The sequence below is a fragment of the Suricata suricatta genome, chromosome 16, assembly GCF_006229205.1.
Source record: "Suricata suricatta isolate VVHF042 chromosome 16, meerkat_22Aug2017_6uvM2_HiC, whole genome shotgun sequence".
Lineage (NCBI taxonomy): Eukaryota > Metazoa > Chordata > Mammalia > Carnivora > Herpestidae > Suricata > Suricata suricatta.
The window spans coordinates 8,424,395-8,440,894 of NC_043715.1; the positions used below are offsets into that span (position 1 = coordinate 8,424,395).

Here is a 16,500-nt window from a genome sequence, read left to right on the forward strand (position 1 = left end):
CAAAACCCCAGTGGAGACGTGTGAAGCCAGTAGAAAGTAACCTCAGACATCTAGAGAGGTGGCTTCTAGGGGGCTTCTTTTCTGTTGACCAATGAGAACAGGCCTTTGGGAGCCCATTAAGAAATTCGAATTTATTGGACATCTAAGAAGCAGATCAGAGGAACCTGGAATTGAACAGAACTGGTGTCAAATCCCTTCTCAGCCAAGGTGATCTTCAGGATCATACTCAAGGCGTTTAACCGTTTGGACTGTTTTGCAAGCCTGCAGAATGCGTAACGGGCTACCTGTGTCGCTGTGGTCGAGGGAGCTGGATATTACCTATCCAGGGATAGTTCTGGATTCACATATCCCACAAATATTTATTAACTGTCTGTCATACGCTGAGGACTCTTCTGGACCCTAGTGAGCAAAATAGATAAAAATCTCATGAACTTACATTCTGGAGGGCAGGAGGAAAAAAAAAAATTCTTATGTGCTGATATCTATATCTACATGATGTACTAAGAAATATCCATCAGAGGAAGGGAGAGGGGGTTTAGAGATCAAGAGGCAGATTAATACTTTAGAACGAGTGGTGAGGAAAGACTTCACCGAGAAAGTGACTTCTGATCAAAGCCCCAAATGAAGAGGAACAGCCCATGGCGCTATATAAGAACATTCCAAACGGAGAGAACTGCAGAAGCAAAAGCCCAGGGACAATAGCACACCTGGTTTGGGAATGGCTGAAGAAGGACGAGACAAAAGAAGATGGATCCAGGTCAGAGGGAGGAGGCAGGCAGGTCAGAGGGAGGAGGCAGGCAGGTCAGATGCCAAATCACGGTCTTTATATCCTGCTGTGAAGACTTTGTCTTTGAATTGGACCGAAATAGGCTAAAAGGAGCAAAATCCTCTATGGATGAAGTAGGACTAACTGTTCTGGCTTCCTCTCTCATTTGGGCAACTCAGAAGATAAAGGAAATGTCCAAATACAAGACCTTCTGCATTACCAACGTGAGCTCATGACTTAGTTGTAACCTGGGAGGGCTTTTAAGGAAAAGTATTTGTTTCTACAAGAGGCATTTAAATGTCCTGGGGCTCTTGGAACCATCAGAAATGGGAACCACTTAAGTTAACAGGCAACGTAATAAGACTATACAGAGGAAACTCACATGTTCATACTTTATGCCTTAATTTTAAGTAGCGTTACAAGATTTCCTGTAGGAATTCAGAGTGTTATCTTATCTTATGCCCCAAACTAGAAAGAGCATTCCACTGGGTTTGCCAAGCTGTTAAGATGAAAATATCTGTTTGAGCACAGCATAATAGATGAGACGTTTAAGGCATTTTCCTTTAGATTTTTGGTTAATCTTCTTTTAGTTAATTTTCTGAGATAAAATCCAGTTATAAATAACCTGAGGGTACCCGAACTGGGCTGTTCTGAGAATGGCAAATCTTTAATAGCCAGAACTTCTGCCTCTTACAGATCTCTTGGGGGAAGTGGTTCTTTGAAAATTATCCAAAGCAAAGTAAGTCGAAAGCATTAACAAATTAAAGAGTGGGAGAGAAAGAAGAGAAAAGGTGAGCGAGAAAACTTCTTTGACGTTCACAAGACGGCAGGGCTCACCCTTGAAAATCCTTTTATTTTTTTTTTTTCATAAAGAGTCAGACATTCAAAATCTATTTGTTGATTACAACAGAGAATTGGTGAATTTCTGTCACAGGAGAGTCACGGGAAATGTGCCCTTTTTAAGAGAAGGACAGTAACTGGGCAGGAGACAGATAAAACCCCAAATGCAGGAGAAAGAGCATGACCATAAATAGCGATGGTTTAGACTGAGGCGTGAAAGGTATAATCGTAAAAGAAGAAGTTTTAGAACTACATTTAAAGATAGCTGGTAGGGGGGATGCCAGGGGGCTCAGTCGGTTAAAGCAAACCTTGGCTCAGGTTACAATCTCGCCATCCAGGGGTTCGAGCCCCGCGTCAGGCTCTGCGCTGACAGCTTGAAGCATGGAGCCTGCTTTGGATTCTGTGTCTCCCTCTCTTTCTGCCCCTTCCCTGCTCACACTCTGTCTCTCTCTGTCTCTCAAAAATAAATAAACGGTAAAAAAAAATTTAAAGAGAGCTGGTGAAAGAAGAGACAGGGGAGAAAAGAAACAGAACCTTAAGTGTTCCACATTACCCCAGTGCAAACCAAAATTCATAAAAAGATTATAAGGGAGGATGCGCAGGAAAGTCACGTAAACCAGTCGAAATATGGAAACTTCCTCAGCACAAAAGAGAGCGCGTTGGCAGCCATCCATCTGTAGTATATATATTATCACAGAGTCTGTTTACAAGTAGGCATAGCTCAAAACAGCACCAATCTGTAGGACTAGGGAAGACAGCATGATTTCCAGGTACTCATGGGCTAGACACTACCAGGGGAAAGAACTGGAACAAGTTTCTACAAAGCAACAAGAGGGCGGGAGAATCCTTAAAAAAAAAAAAAAAAAAAGAATAAGAGATGGCCTAGAAACCTAGAAGTCAATAACCCTGTCACGAATTGCGGAATTACCCAGGACACGCAGGGCAGGTGCTGAGAAGCAAGCCGACCGGCTATCCGGAGTTGTAATGAGCAGGAAATTGCTGCCGTGGCTTAGAATCCCAAGTCTTGCTCACGGGCTTGCCTGTGTCTTCCTAAGCCCCTGTGAAAGGTGGCCGGTGAAGTGTACTGGGATGCTGGGGCCACCCACCTAAGATAAGCGATACCAACAGTCAGGAAGATGGACAAAGTGAGTTCTCTAGAACCAGGAAAGAGATGGGGGAGGGGGGAGGGATTAAATAACCCAAACGGCCTTTCCCCTTAATGTAAAGCCTGTCAAATTAAGTTGTTATTTTTTAATCTGAGCTGGGCAGATGTGACACTTGAAAATGAGAGAAATACTAATTTGGAATAGACACCAGAAGACTCTTCCAGAATACTGGGAGAACAATGAATGGAGAGAATGGCTTACAAAGCAAGTCCACTGTCACGGAGACCAGAATGCTGAGATCTTTAACAGAAACCTATTACTTAATTTACCAGGAGCAGCAGAGCCCTCAAAAAAAAAAAAAAAAAAAAAAAAAAAAAGTGGTAAACACAGAGCAGTGAAATCAGTGGGCTCCTCCTCCAGAAGGTCTTTTGAGCTGTTTAACCTCATGCAATCTTCCACCATCTCTGAATTTGAACTTGAGAAGGGAAGGGCTGGTCCCACACTCTCTTCAGAGTCCACACTGAGTCCGGTGGGTGGGGAGATGGTGTTCTTGCCCACCTCACTGGAAATTAGTAACACTGTCAGAAGCGAGGGGTAGGGGAACATTCCTTTGCGAGGCCAACGCTTGAAAGCCACTGCGGTAGAGAAACAGGGTTCAAATGCATGTATTTTTTGGTTTTGTTTTAATGGTTGGATCTCTGTGCTGAAGGGGGCTCTTGGCTTAAGTGAGGTGTCTAAAGGAGCATCGACCACCTCCTTCCGGGAGGTCCAATGGAAATCACTTCTAGTCTTTAGTCTTGACCAAGCGCACACCTATGTAAAAGGCTTGCCTCGAAGGGTATGCTTGGTATGGTTGCGTAGATGTTTGGTTGTCCCACAGTCACCTTCCTGAATCACTACATTTAGGGAAAAAACAAAGGCAAGAAAAATTCTTCTGTGTCCAGACACGATGGAGACATTTCAACTTTTTTTCCACCAGCCGCTGTCAGTGTCTTTCCGTCACTTGCCATCTGAGCCCTAAGTGGAGAGCATCTTGGCACCTTTTGTCATTAATAATATCGAGTTTTCCTGCAAGCCAGGCACTGTCCTAGACCCCGGGACAGGCATCTGATCAGGGGCAGAGAGCCTCCATGATGTACCGGAAGTGACCCAGCTGGTAGAAAGCGGAACCAGGATTGTAATTCAAGGCAGCAAGACTCTAAAGCTTTAGCAGATGCCGTTCTTTCTCGCTCGTCTGCTTTGCCCTGACGGCCGGTGCCCTGCTTTCTCCCGATCATGTCTGTTCAGGCCTCACCCCTCCATTCGGGTGCCTGGTCCAAGTCCCTTTTCCTGACAGCCAGGCGTCCTTCCTTATGCCCTAGTGAAGCCTCTTTACCTCTTAAACACTTCAAATGCTTACTGCTGTGGGTGTGTTATATGTTTGCTGGCGGCACCAGAATTCAGGTTCGAGAGAGACTGGGACCTTACCAGTGACTGACTGTCCCATCAGACGCATTTCCGGTGCTTAACTGTAGGGCCTGGCAAAGTCAGGGAGTTCCCTCAACATCCTAAGTGAATGGCTATCTCCCAAAGGCTAAGTTCGGAATGTGCTGAACAACTTAGTTTCTTACTACTTCTGCTAGATAGTAAATATTTGTGCCACTATTAAAAAAAATCAATGTGAGGAGACAGTAAATTTGAAGGGTGACAACGAGACTTCTAATAATGACTGCTAGTCCCTCCTTGGATCCAAGTAGGGGCCATATGTCAGTTACTAAGGATATTCAAATTTCTTTACCTGGGGTGGTTTTGAAATTTTTTTTTTGGAAGTATAATATATATACAAGCAGGAATGCTTGTACGCATGTAACAAGTGCATACCTCCGATTTTTCACAAACTGAATACACTCATGCAGCTAGGACTCGGTTCAAGAGGCAGAGGAGGACGAGGGCCGAGCCGGGGATTTGAGCAGGTGGTAGATACGCCTTAATAACAACCAAGATGGCAGCTTTGGGGGACGGAGGATGAGGAACTCTGGCGGAGACGGGGGAGAGAGCATGTCTGTAGCCTCCAGCACAGGCTGCAGGCAAATGAGAAGTCAGGAAGAGAATGAGAAAAAGATAATGGGAACTTACTGAATTCCTACCACGGGTTCCACGGCATTTTCATTAATACTCATTTTAACACAGGGGCGCCTGGGTGGCTCAGCTGGTTAAGCATCTGACTGTTGATTTTGGCTCAGGTCATGATCTCTCAGTTCATGAGTTCAAGCCCCCCATCTAGCTCTGCACTGACATTGCAGAGCCTGCTTGAGATTCTGTCTCCTTCTCTCTGCCCCTTCCCAGTTTGCTCTCTCCCTCTCTCTCCCTCAAAATAAATAAACTTAATTTTTTTTTTTTAAAGAAAATACCCTTTTTAACACACACACAGGGAAGGAAACGGAGGCTCAGAGAAGTGAATACATTTGCCCAGGTCTGTGTGACACCGTAAGTCTCGTTATTCCTGCTCCAGCTTGCTGTCACACCTTTAAACTGAGCCTCTCCTTTAAGCCCCTTCTTGAAACACGGGGGCTATTTTCACAATGACAGTATGAATGATAGCTTTCCTAATGCAATGGCTGAGTGCCTGTTCTCAATGCAGCAGGCATTTCCCCTACATTATTTCATTATCCCCACTTTACGGATGAGGAAATCGAGACTTGGAGAAATGAAGAGATTAAGCGATTCTGCCCAGCTCTTACAGGGGGCAGCAATGGCGCTGGGGCTCTGGCTCCAGGAGCCTGACCTGGGCAGCTGCCCTGTTACCCACTCCCTGTGCTGCTTTGGTTAGCACTTGCCATGAAGAATAATGGAACTGCTTGTCTTTCTTTCCTTTGGAATTCCTCATCGGATAAGGTAGGCAATGGCGCATCTTGGTGCACGCTTCAAAGGTTGGTGGGAAGGCTTGACAGACATCTGTACCCTGGCCACACATGGCTCTCTTCTTCCCAGTTGGTCTTTGACGAGTGGCATTCTGGGAAGAGGCAGGGTCTACACAGGACGGGACTGGAAGGAGGCAGGTGGAGGTGCCTGAAAGGACTGAACTGGGCAGGCTGTAACAGCCATTTCTCTAGAGGCTGCCTTCTGAGCCGTTTCCTGGTCAGCCTCAATCTGGGTTTAAGTGGGACTGTGGCCACAGCTTGAGTCACCCAAGGGTGAACTGGCCCCTTTCAGATGGGTGTCACCAACAGATTTCAAGACTCCCCTCGGACCACCCAGGTGCAGAAGTGCCAGGATCTGCAGTGGACAGAGCCCTGAGCTGAATCCAAGCCTACACCAACCGTTCATTTGTCCCCCTGGTGCTTTGTCAACATCACCAGGCTTTCGTCCAGGTGTCCAGGCTCTAGTTCATCTGCCCTCTCCTCCTGCCGTGGTGACAAGGACATTCAGGAAGTTCAGCAGTGCATACAGGTTGCAAGAGCAAGGACAAAGACACCGAGGAAGAGATCCCCTCTCTTCCTCTCTCATGACAGCAGCTGGGTTATTATTCCTGGATGCCTCATTAAAAAAAAAAAAAAAAAAAGCCCCCGGAATGTTGGAAATGATTACATTCACTGTAGAAATGCCATTTGTTCATGCACTCGATATTTGACAAATATTTACCCAGTTGCTTCTACGTGCAGTTGGGGGTAATGTTTTTGATTGTTTTTACCTAAAATTAATTTCCCTGAAGAATTAACCATAACTGGGAGTCTACGGGCCCAGATCACTAGTGGGGAAGGAGGGGAGGGGGGGAGAGAGAGAGAGAGAGAGAGAGGGAGAGAGAGAGAGAGAGAGAGAGAGAGAGAGAGAGAGAGAGAGAGAGAGAGAGAGAAGGGAGAGAGAGAATATCCCAGGTAGGCTCCATGCTGTCAGGGCAGAGCCCAATGCAGGGTTCAAACTCACAATCTGCAAGATCATGACCTGAGCTGAAACGAAGTGTCATGTTGGGCACTTAACCAACTGAGCCACCCAGGTACCTTGACACTTGAGACTTTTGAAATTATATTTAGGCAGAGTTGGGCAGACAGTTTCAGATTTAAAAGCACTGGTAGGATGAAGAGGGAAGAAGAGGAAACATTGCATATTTAGAAGATCAGATTTTTTGTTTGAAGATTATGGAGATAATCTGCTACAGAAAAGGACTGAGTGAATCATAAGTTGAATAGACCATGTCTGTTCTGGCCATCATCATGATGGTGAGTCACGTCCAAGCCTGGACCTCAGTACTCCCATCTGTAAAATGGGAAGGTCAAAGGAAATGTTCTTTAATGGACCCCTATGACTTCCCTATGAAAAGCTTATGATTTTGAATTTATAGCTATATGTCTTCATATATTGAAATATTTATACCTTTAATTAAAAAAAATTTATAAAACAAAATGGTTGTTCTACATATAGAACATGAGTGTTGTATGAGGCACAGGTTTTTGAAATAGGAAAAAATTATTTGTTATTTCAAAATAAGTAAAATGTATCAAAACCACAGATATTAAGTTTCAAAAAGTTAATATTCTTTTTAATGTTATTTTAAGTAAAATATTTTTAAAATATAGACATTTAAAATGATTTTTATGAAAGCATATGATTTGTAGAGTAGACAGACACGATGCATTTCTATACGCTTAACAGAAGAGAAACGGGATCACTGTCGTGAAACAAAATAGAAATCAGAGTCCTGGATGTGTAGGGTGTAGGGAGAGAATCTTGAGGAAGCCTATCACCTGCCTTCCAGAAGCCTCTGCAGAAAGTATAGGGACCCCCCTTCCCTGTTTGCTGTGGAAGCCATGCCCCGTCATCACCCGGAGACCTGGTCTCACATATGGACAGGTGACAGGCACTTTGATCAATGATTTGTAGTTGACATAGTATGTCCCCGAGAGGACCAGAAGACACATCAGTCTAGGGCACTTTGATCCGTGTCACTAAGCTCTCAAAATCTTAAGCCCACATAAACACAGACTCCTAAGATGACAATGTCAATGGCAAATGCTACCTTCTCCAAAAGTGGTGGCCCCTGAATTGTTTGGAACAGAGACCCTATATGTTGGGGAAAAAAAACCCCATATGCATGCAAACTGAGTCTAATACACAATGGCTGAGGCTCTCCTCCACTGGCTTTTGGCTTTACTAAGAGATTATCTGCGGGCCATTCCTATTGCTGTTCAGAGAAAAAAAGTCCACAACTGTGCAGCACACATTCATCTAACCCAGGGTGGAAGATGCATCAAAAATAGGCCACCACTCCTCACCCCACCCCCCACAATACAGCAGACCCTGTAATCTATCATGATATCCTTTCCCAAAGAGCGTGTGAGCTGCTCCAAAATCCCTTTCAACATACCACTTCAACTGGCCATTTAAGTGGTCCCGACTTGAGTCATAAATCCTATTTTGCATCCTGAATTGTTATTGGGTGAGGTGGGAGTGGGTGGTGTGCACGCTTCCCGGGTATAAACTTAGGTTGATGACTATAGTCTGGGCAATTGTAGGCCCTTTCCTGGAGAGCTCTTCAACCCTTGAGTGGCTTCACCCCAAACAGGGTTCCAGGGTGGGGCTCCGTGGTGACTGGCTTCCTCAAGACCAAGAAGGGTCTGGAGCCCACAGGGCCTTAATGTGACAGATGATGGTTGACTAAAACCTCTATATAATTTTAATTATCTACACTAACAGATAGATAGCTGTACTCTCAACTTATACACGTGTTTACCGTGACTCCAGTGATAGGACGCTGGCTCACGTTGGTTCTGTTTTCCTGACGTTTTACAAATCACTTGTATGTATGTGCAGGTGTGTTTTAGGACATGGGCACTTGGGATCATTCACTCCTCTTTGGTCTCAGAATCGATCCTGCTGAATGGGACAAAGTAGGAGATTTTGGCCTGTTAAATCCATTTAGTGAAAATCTTCCTATATCCCTTTAGCTATTGGCTCAGATAGCTGGCTCAATGATCCTGGGGTTCATTTTTTTATTATTAAAGGACTTTACTGAAGTATAACCTTCACACCATACAATGTATCCATTGCAAGTGGTTTGATGATTTTTAGTAAATTTATACTGTTGTGCAATCACCACCACAGTCTAATCTTAGAACATTCTCATCAAACCCAAAAGGTGAATTTCAAGATCAAAGGCCCATTTTCAGTCAGTCCTCCCACTCATTCCCAGCGCTGCTCTCTGTCTCTGTAGTTTGACCTTTTCTAGAAATTTTGTCTGAATATGATCACACGATACGTGGTCTTTGTGACTCGCTTCTTTCACTTCGCAGAAGGATTTTGAGGTTCGCCCATGTTAATGACTGCATCAGTAATTAGTTCCTTTTTATTGCTGAGTAATACTTCATTATGTGGCTATCGCACAGTTGTCCATCCGTCCACCACTTGATGGACATTCGGGTTGTTTCCAGCGTTTGGCTGTCTGAATAATGCTGCTATGAACATTTACGTGCTAGCCTTCGTGTGGACATAGGTTTTCATTTGTCTCAGGTGAATTACGAGGAGTGGAATTGCCAAGTCACAGGACAGGTGTACATTTACATTTTTAAGAAACTGGCAAACAGTTTTCCATTGTAGGTGTGTCATTTTCCATTCCCACCAGCAGCGGCTCAGAGGTCCAGTTCCTCCATATGCATGCAGTTCGTAGTGTGGTCAGTTGTGCTACTTAGAGTCATCCTAGTGGACATGGAGTGGTCTGGACTTCATTTGACAATGGCAATAAAAAGATCAGAAAGGACCCCAGATTGGCAACTTGAGAAACTTGGTTCTATAACTATTAGTCCACAGTCTATCAGCTCTAAAACTTTAAGTAACTCACTTAACTTCTCTGAGTCTCAATTTCCCTAACTGAAAATTAGAAACTATAATAACTACAGATTATAAAGAGTCACTGTGGGTTTTTCTTTTATGTTTATTTATTTTGAGAGGGAGACAGAGTGAAAGCTGGGAAGGGGCAGAGAGAGAGGGAGACACATAATCCAAAGCAGGCTCTAGGCTCCAAGCTGTCAGCACAGAGCCTGATGTGGGACTTGAGTCCACGAGCCATGAGATCAGGACTTGAGCCAAAGTCAGACACTTAACACACTGAGCCACCCAGGTGCCCCTATGAAGAGTCACTGGGCGAGACAGTATACGTAACGTGCTGTACCAAACCTCAAACCGTTTTTAGTAGATCACTGAATATGAAAATATTTAGGGAAGCATTCTTCTTTTATTTTTAACTGAGCAAAGATTTCCACTCAATTTTCCGTGGCACTGAAGCCCTTATCTTATCCCCTCTGCACAGTATATGAGGAAGACGATTTGCCGTTTTGTTTCATCCTCTCCACGTTTCTTGTCACTGACCCTTCTTATCAGTAACCATTCTGAGTGAGCCAACTCTGCAATGGAATGAGCCCTTCTTCAGTTGTGAACCTTCACTGAAGCCTTCTTGCTTGCTGGGCCAGGAGTCAAGAAGACTACACCCAGCTTGTAATACAACACAAATTTGAAACATTTTGTCAGTAACATTTATGCAGCACGTGGCCAGGGCACAGATTTGAATCTCCAGACCAAAAAAAGAGTTTACTTCCTGAGTGTGGTCATCTACTGACCCTGCTATTTGAAGAAAAACATGAACTACCATGATTTGGATGTGGCCCTACGTTGAGGTATTGCCCCCACTTCCATGCATAGCCCATGGCTGAGGCTGGCGCATCCCTGGTTTATTGCCAATGCCCTTGATCTACATGCTCTGCGATTTTCTCAGGAAAATAATGCTAAGTTGCATGCCAGGGCAACAAAAACACTACCAGGAGCCAACCAGCTCACAAGGGATGCACGGGGAGCTTGGTGGCCCTAAACACGTAAGTGATTTTGTTCCCCTTCCAATTTCCTGTGGTACATTAACTTTTATTGATAGCTCATAGCTTCAGCAACTGGTCATGATTTTACTAACCTGAAGGACAGAGGAACAAGAGGCGCCCACACAGCTGACATGCAAGGGAAAAAACAGCATGGAACGTCTTGATCAGTCTCAATGTTTCCCTTTTTCTTTCCTCTTGCTACAGCTTTCCTTTCATGAGAGAGTCACAGTTATCACAGATCACCTGCATCTCAGGCCCCGCACTGGAAGGGAGGCTGAAATGACCATTTACGAATCTAACAATGGCTCTCTCCAGCAGGGTCTCGGAGTTACATCGGAGCCTTTGTGAAATTGCAGGCTCTGACTTAGGTCACAGCTAGGAAGGCTGACAGAATGATGCTTTGGTGTTTTCATAATATAGGTATTAAACAGAAGTCAAACCAGGAGACGGATGGAAAAATCTACGTAATGGAAGACAGAGAGACCAATTTGATCATTGCTTTGAATAGCCTAACACTTCCAACTAGAATCTACATCTTGGAGCAACCTGTTGTGTTTTTGAGTCATGGAGGCTTCAAATGGAGTAACTGTGTCGGCCTTTCTCCATGGAATGTTATCAGTTTCAGCTTAAAAAAATTAGTAAAAAGAAAACAATAATAGGATTCGTTGAGCACTTTTATCGGCCAGGCACAGGTCTTTGTACTTTACCGATCTTGCCTTAATTCATGCTTACAGCAATCTTAGGAAGCATACATTCATCTTGCCATTTCCTACCCAAGGACATTGAGGCATATATAAATTGTCAAAATCTTGAGGCAGAAAGAGGAAGAGTCAAGATGTGGATCGAAGTCCAAGGATATAACTAACTGCCTCATTCTATACCTCTATTGTAAGCACACCTACATCTGCACCTGCACACAATCCGCACCACTCAAAGATGTATGGTGTTAACTTTAACACATGAAGACGCTAGTTTCACAAAATAGAGTTGAGAGAAACACCAAGACAACTCTGCTTTTATTCAACCAAGATTCACTGATCATCTACTATTGTCAGACTCTGTGTGAATGAATTCATCCTACTCAGGGAAGCTCAGAGCTATGCCTATAGGGTCTCAGTAACCACAGTCACCCGCATCTATGCCCTGCAGGCTGTCTCCAGCTTTGTTATAAAAAAAAAATCATATCCTAGGGGCGTGTGCGTGGCTCAGTTGGTTAAGTGTCTAACTTCAGCTCCGGTCATGGTCTTTCGGTTCATGGGTTTGAGCCCCCGTGTTGGACTCTGTGCTGACAGCTCAGAGCCTGGAGACTGCTTTGGATTCTGTCTCCCTCCCTCTCTCTCTGCCCCTCTCCCCTGGTTGCCCTCTATGTCTTTCTCTCTTAAAAATAAATAAACATAAAAATATTAAAAATAAATAAAAAATTAAACAACACATCCTCTAGGTCACAATCTTCATTCAGATGCCATGTTGTTCAAGGGTCTAGATGTACGACATGACAGGGACCCTATGCCCCCACGTGAATGGGGAGGTCCAGGAAGAGGTATTATGGCAAAGATGTCACAGAGTGTTGCTGAGTCTGTTCTTTCCAAGTCAACATCAAATTAGTATTCTTCCTGTTATTTTTATCCTGAGGTCCTAAGAAGTATGAAAACTCCTATCTTAATTTTTTTTTGTCAAGTGAAAAGGCTCCATTTTGTATAATCTTCAAATACCCTACATCAAAAATTAATAACAGGGTTCTTTTATAAGTTAAACATAGGATTATCCTATAACCCAGCAATTCTACACCTAGATATATCTCCAAAAGAACTGAAAATAGGTTTTCATGCAAAACTTTGCACACAAAATTTCAGGGCACCTGTATTCACAGTAGTCAAAGGGTAAAAACACAAATGCCCATCAACAGATGGACGGATAAATGAGCCGTGTATCCATACAATGGAATATTTATTATTCAGCCTCATAAGAAATGAAGTACTGCCAAATGCAGAAGTGCTGAAAATGTTGTGTCAAGTGAAAGAAACCAGATACGAAAGGCCACATGTTGTATAACGTCTATAGGATGTGGACATATCTCCTGGAGGGCCACCACTCAACCCACTAGAACCACTAGCTAAATCTGTGATAATTTATTTATGGAGCAATAGGAAACTCACACAGTGACAATGGTTCAGTTATTCATTTGTTGGTTCAACAGATATTTATTGAGTGCCTGCTGTGTGCAAGGCACTGTGCTGGGCTCCAGAGACTCTGAGTAAATAGAAGGGGCTTAACCGCTTCCTGCATAGAGACTGTTGATAGTCAAGAGATTCGCTCTTAGGCCCTCCTCACAAAAGAAAGTCACCAAGCTGGAAGTTCCCTAGGACTAATGATGGCTTCAAGCAGTGATACTAAATCACCAGAGGCCAATGGGTCCTTAGAGAATCTGATGAAAGACAAGGATCCTTTCTCAGAAGAGTGTAAATGGCATATAATGTTGCATAAAACTTCAGAGGAGTCTTAATCTTGGGGGCCCTCTTCAAGGTCTGTCATTAAGAACACTTGGCTTAGAGGGGGACTTGGGTGGCTCAGTTGGTTAGGGGCCTGATTTTGTCTCAGGTCATGATCTCACCATCTGTGAGTTCAAGCCTCGCGTCGGGCTCTTGCTGGCAGCCCTCAGTCTGGAGCCTGCTTTGAATTCTGTGTCTCCCTCTCCCTCTGCCCCTTCCCTGCTCATGTTTTGTCTCTCTCTCCCTCTCTCTCTCAAAAATAAATAAATATTTTTAAAAAAGACTTGGATTAGAGACTCTTGAGAGGCCTCTTTGGTGAAGAAACCCATCAGGGGGAATAGGTACTTGGGAGTACCTACCCATTATTTCTAAGCTAAATCACATTCAGCCTCACCACTGTGATGGTAGTTAACTCGACTGGAGCACGGGGTGCCTGGACTTCTGGTTAAACATTATTTCTGGGTATGCCAGTGGAGGTGTTTCTGGTTGACATTATTAATATTTGAATAAAGCAGATTACACTACCCAGTGTGAGTGGGCCTTGTCCAATCTGTTGAAGGGTCCAAGAGAACACAAGGCAGAGAGAGGAGAAGACTGTTCTCTCTACCTTGTTTTCTTTCAATGGGTTATCTATCTTCTCCTGCTCTTAGACTTACACTTGGACAGAACTTACAACATTGGCTCTCATGCTTTTCAAGCCTTCAGACTTGGACTGGGCCTAACCATTAGCTCTCTCCTGAGTCTGGACTTCTTGGCTTCCATACCTGTGTGACCTAACTTGGAATTCTCTACAATAATTCTCTCTATTGTGTGTGTGTGTGCGTGTGTGTATGCATGTGTATACACACCCCCATACGCTAACCCTGACTGATACACTAGCCAATATCAACAGCAGCCAAATTGTTCTCAAAACATTATTACCAGAAAGTGATTCTAGCAATGAGCTAGGTATTACAAATTTGACTGGAAAACATGGGAATGTGGAAATACAGCGCACCTTTTTTCTTTTCTTCTTTTCTTATTTCAACAGTTTCCAGATTTTTTAAGGAGAGCAAATATTCAAACAAGTCTTTTTTTTTTTTTTTTTTTTTTACTGTTTTTATTTATTTTTGAGAGAGAGAGAGAGAGACAACATGAGCAGGGGAGGGTCTGAGAAAGAGGGAGACACAGAATCTGAAGATAGGCTCCAGGCTCTGAGCTAGCTATCAGGACAGAGCCTGACGCGGGGCTCGAACCTATGAACTGTGAGATCATGACCTGAGCCGAAGTCGGACGCTTAACCGACTGAGTCGCCCTGGCGCCCCTCAAACAAGTCTTGAAAACTCAAAAAGAGATGAATTACGAAAAAAAAGTAATCCTGTGGACTCAATCAACAGTGAAAACAAAGTGTGATTTATAATATTTAGGGATCAATTGGAAATATGACCCTTTATTGGATACTTAACCATATTAAAAACTTTTGTCTTATTTCTTTGGGTGTGATAATGATATTGCATCTCTGTATGTGTGTGTCTATCTATGTTGGAGAGCTCTTACGTTATAGTGACTCATAATAAAATATCTATGGATAAAAAGATGCAATTAATGCCTTCGATTTGCTATTGTGAAATACTGGACGTGGGGGAAGCAGATGTGGTAGAAGTAGTTACTTAAGCTGGTGATGAGGAGGGGGCTAACTGTACCCCCTCACCTTCTGTAAATAGTTTTACCTTTTCAGAAATAAATAAGCAAATGGATGGCAGGAGCCAAAAATAATTCTTAATGTAATACAAGTAAACTAAAAGAGATAGATAAGATAGATAATCAGATGATAGATAAAGCCTGGCAGAAACGTCATCCCTAAACACTCCATGAAGGGTCACTACAAGGGCCTCATTTTAGCTGGTTTCCAGACATTTCTCATAAAAACATATCTGACAGTGTGGCAGAGAACTAAAGAATACATATTTGGCAGCAATGACAGGAAGAACATTTCTTTTTAACCTGCGTCATTATCTGAAATTATATTAAATATTGATGTTTTGTTTATTGCCTTTCTTCCCCATGATAACATAGGCTCTACAAGGGTAGGAATTTTGTTTTCCTTTTATGCTGAATCTTTACCTTTTACAGCAATGCTTGGCACATGACAGGTGTTCTGTGTTTTGGGGATTTTAGGATTTTTTTTCCCTTTCTTGAAGGGCAGACCATTGGTATAAATGAATAAAAGTCTAACCAATTCATTCTGACCTCACTGACTGCCCACTACACATGAAATCTTATATGAAGCGTGGAATCAGTGGACTGGAGGTGCCCAGAACAGAAAGTGTATAAGCTAAGGGTACAAAGTGTGGGAGTTCTTCAGGTACTTTCACAAAACTGGCCTACCATTCATTCATTTCACTCAATGAATGAGTGAAAAAAAGTATTTATTGAGCACATACTTTGGAGGCATGGACACATACAGAGTAAACAGTATGGCAGAAATAATAGCATAGTATAAACAAGTATTGGGTGAAAATCTCTATACTGATGAAGTGTATCTTTTAGGGTATGAGGTTGGAGAGAGTAAGTGCAGGGCTACTGAAGAGCCCAGAGTCCCAGACAAGGATTTATATATTTGGTAACAATGCCAACAATTTCTTTTTGGAGAATTAAATGAAAAGTTTACTCATGGAAACGTGATTGACCTAAGCCATTAGCGCTGTCTGCTACTGTGGTCAGGATATGTCCTCAAATTTGTTAGGCTCATTATGATTTCTCATTCGAACAAGAGAAAAGTGTGTTTACTCAGAGATCACCAATTTGAAGTAAGCAAACACAAAAGATGTAAATACTGTCTTTAAAAAGCAAAAAGGAAAGTTTTAATTCTGACATCACATTAAATTGTTCTCATACTAGTTTTCCTCCTTTGGAAATAACTCTCAGTGTCTATCCTTTGAAAGGAACTATCAATAACTATCAGATCCTTTTTTTTTTTTTTAATTTTTTTGTCTTTATTTTGAGAGACAGAGACAGACAGCGAGCTAGGGAGGGCCAGAGAAGGAGGGAGACAAAAAATCTGAAGCAGGCTCCACGCTCCGAGCTGTCAGCACAGAGCATGATGCGGGGCGCGAACCCACGGACTGTGAGATCATGACCTGAGCCGACGTCGGACACTTAACCAACTGAGCCACCCAGGCGCCCCAGTAACTATCAACTTCTAGTTTGCCAGCGGTTATATCCTCTGACACAGGGGACTCTGGACACATTTTCACTCGCCCTTCTCCCAACCCAATAGAATCACAGAGAATCATGAGTTTTAGTGACTGACACATAAAATGCTAAACGTGAAGGTAATTTCCCTAAATCCAAATCTATAGCGACAGAAAAGATCTGAAGTTTTACCAACAGCAACTGGGCCTCTGGAACGGGTCCTAATGATAAAAACTGAGCTTTAACACACTCCAGTTTTAATTAATTTTTAATACCCCATCCCCCCC

The 16,500-nt window shown here is 43.2% G+C and overlaps 1 protein-coding gene across 1 annotated transcript in view; it reads right to left on the reverse strand.

The window, feature by feature from the left end:
• WWOX (WW domain containing oxidoreductase) overlaps positions 1-16,500 on the reverse strand; it is a 923,424-nt gene that overhangs the window by 292,088 nt on the left and 614,836 nt on the right. The window lies entirely within an intron of this gene.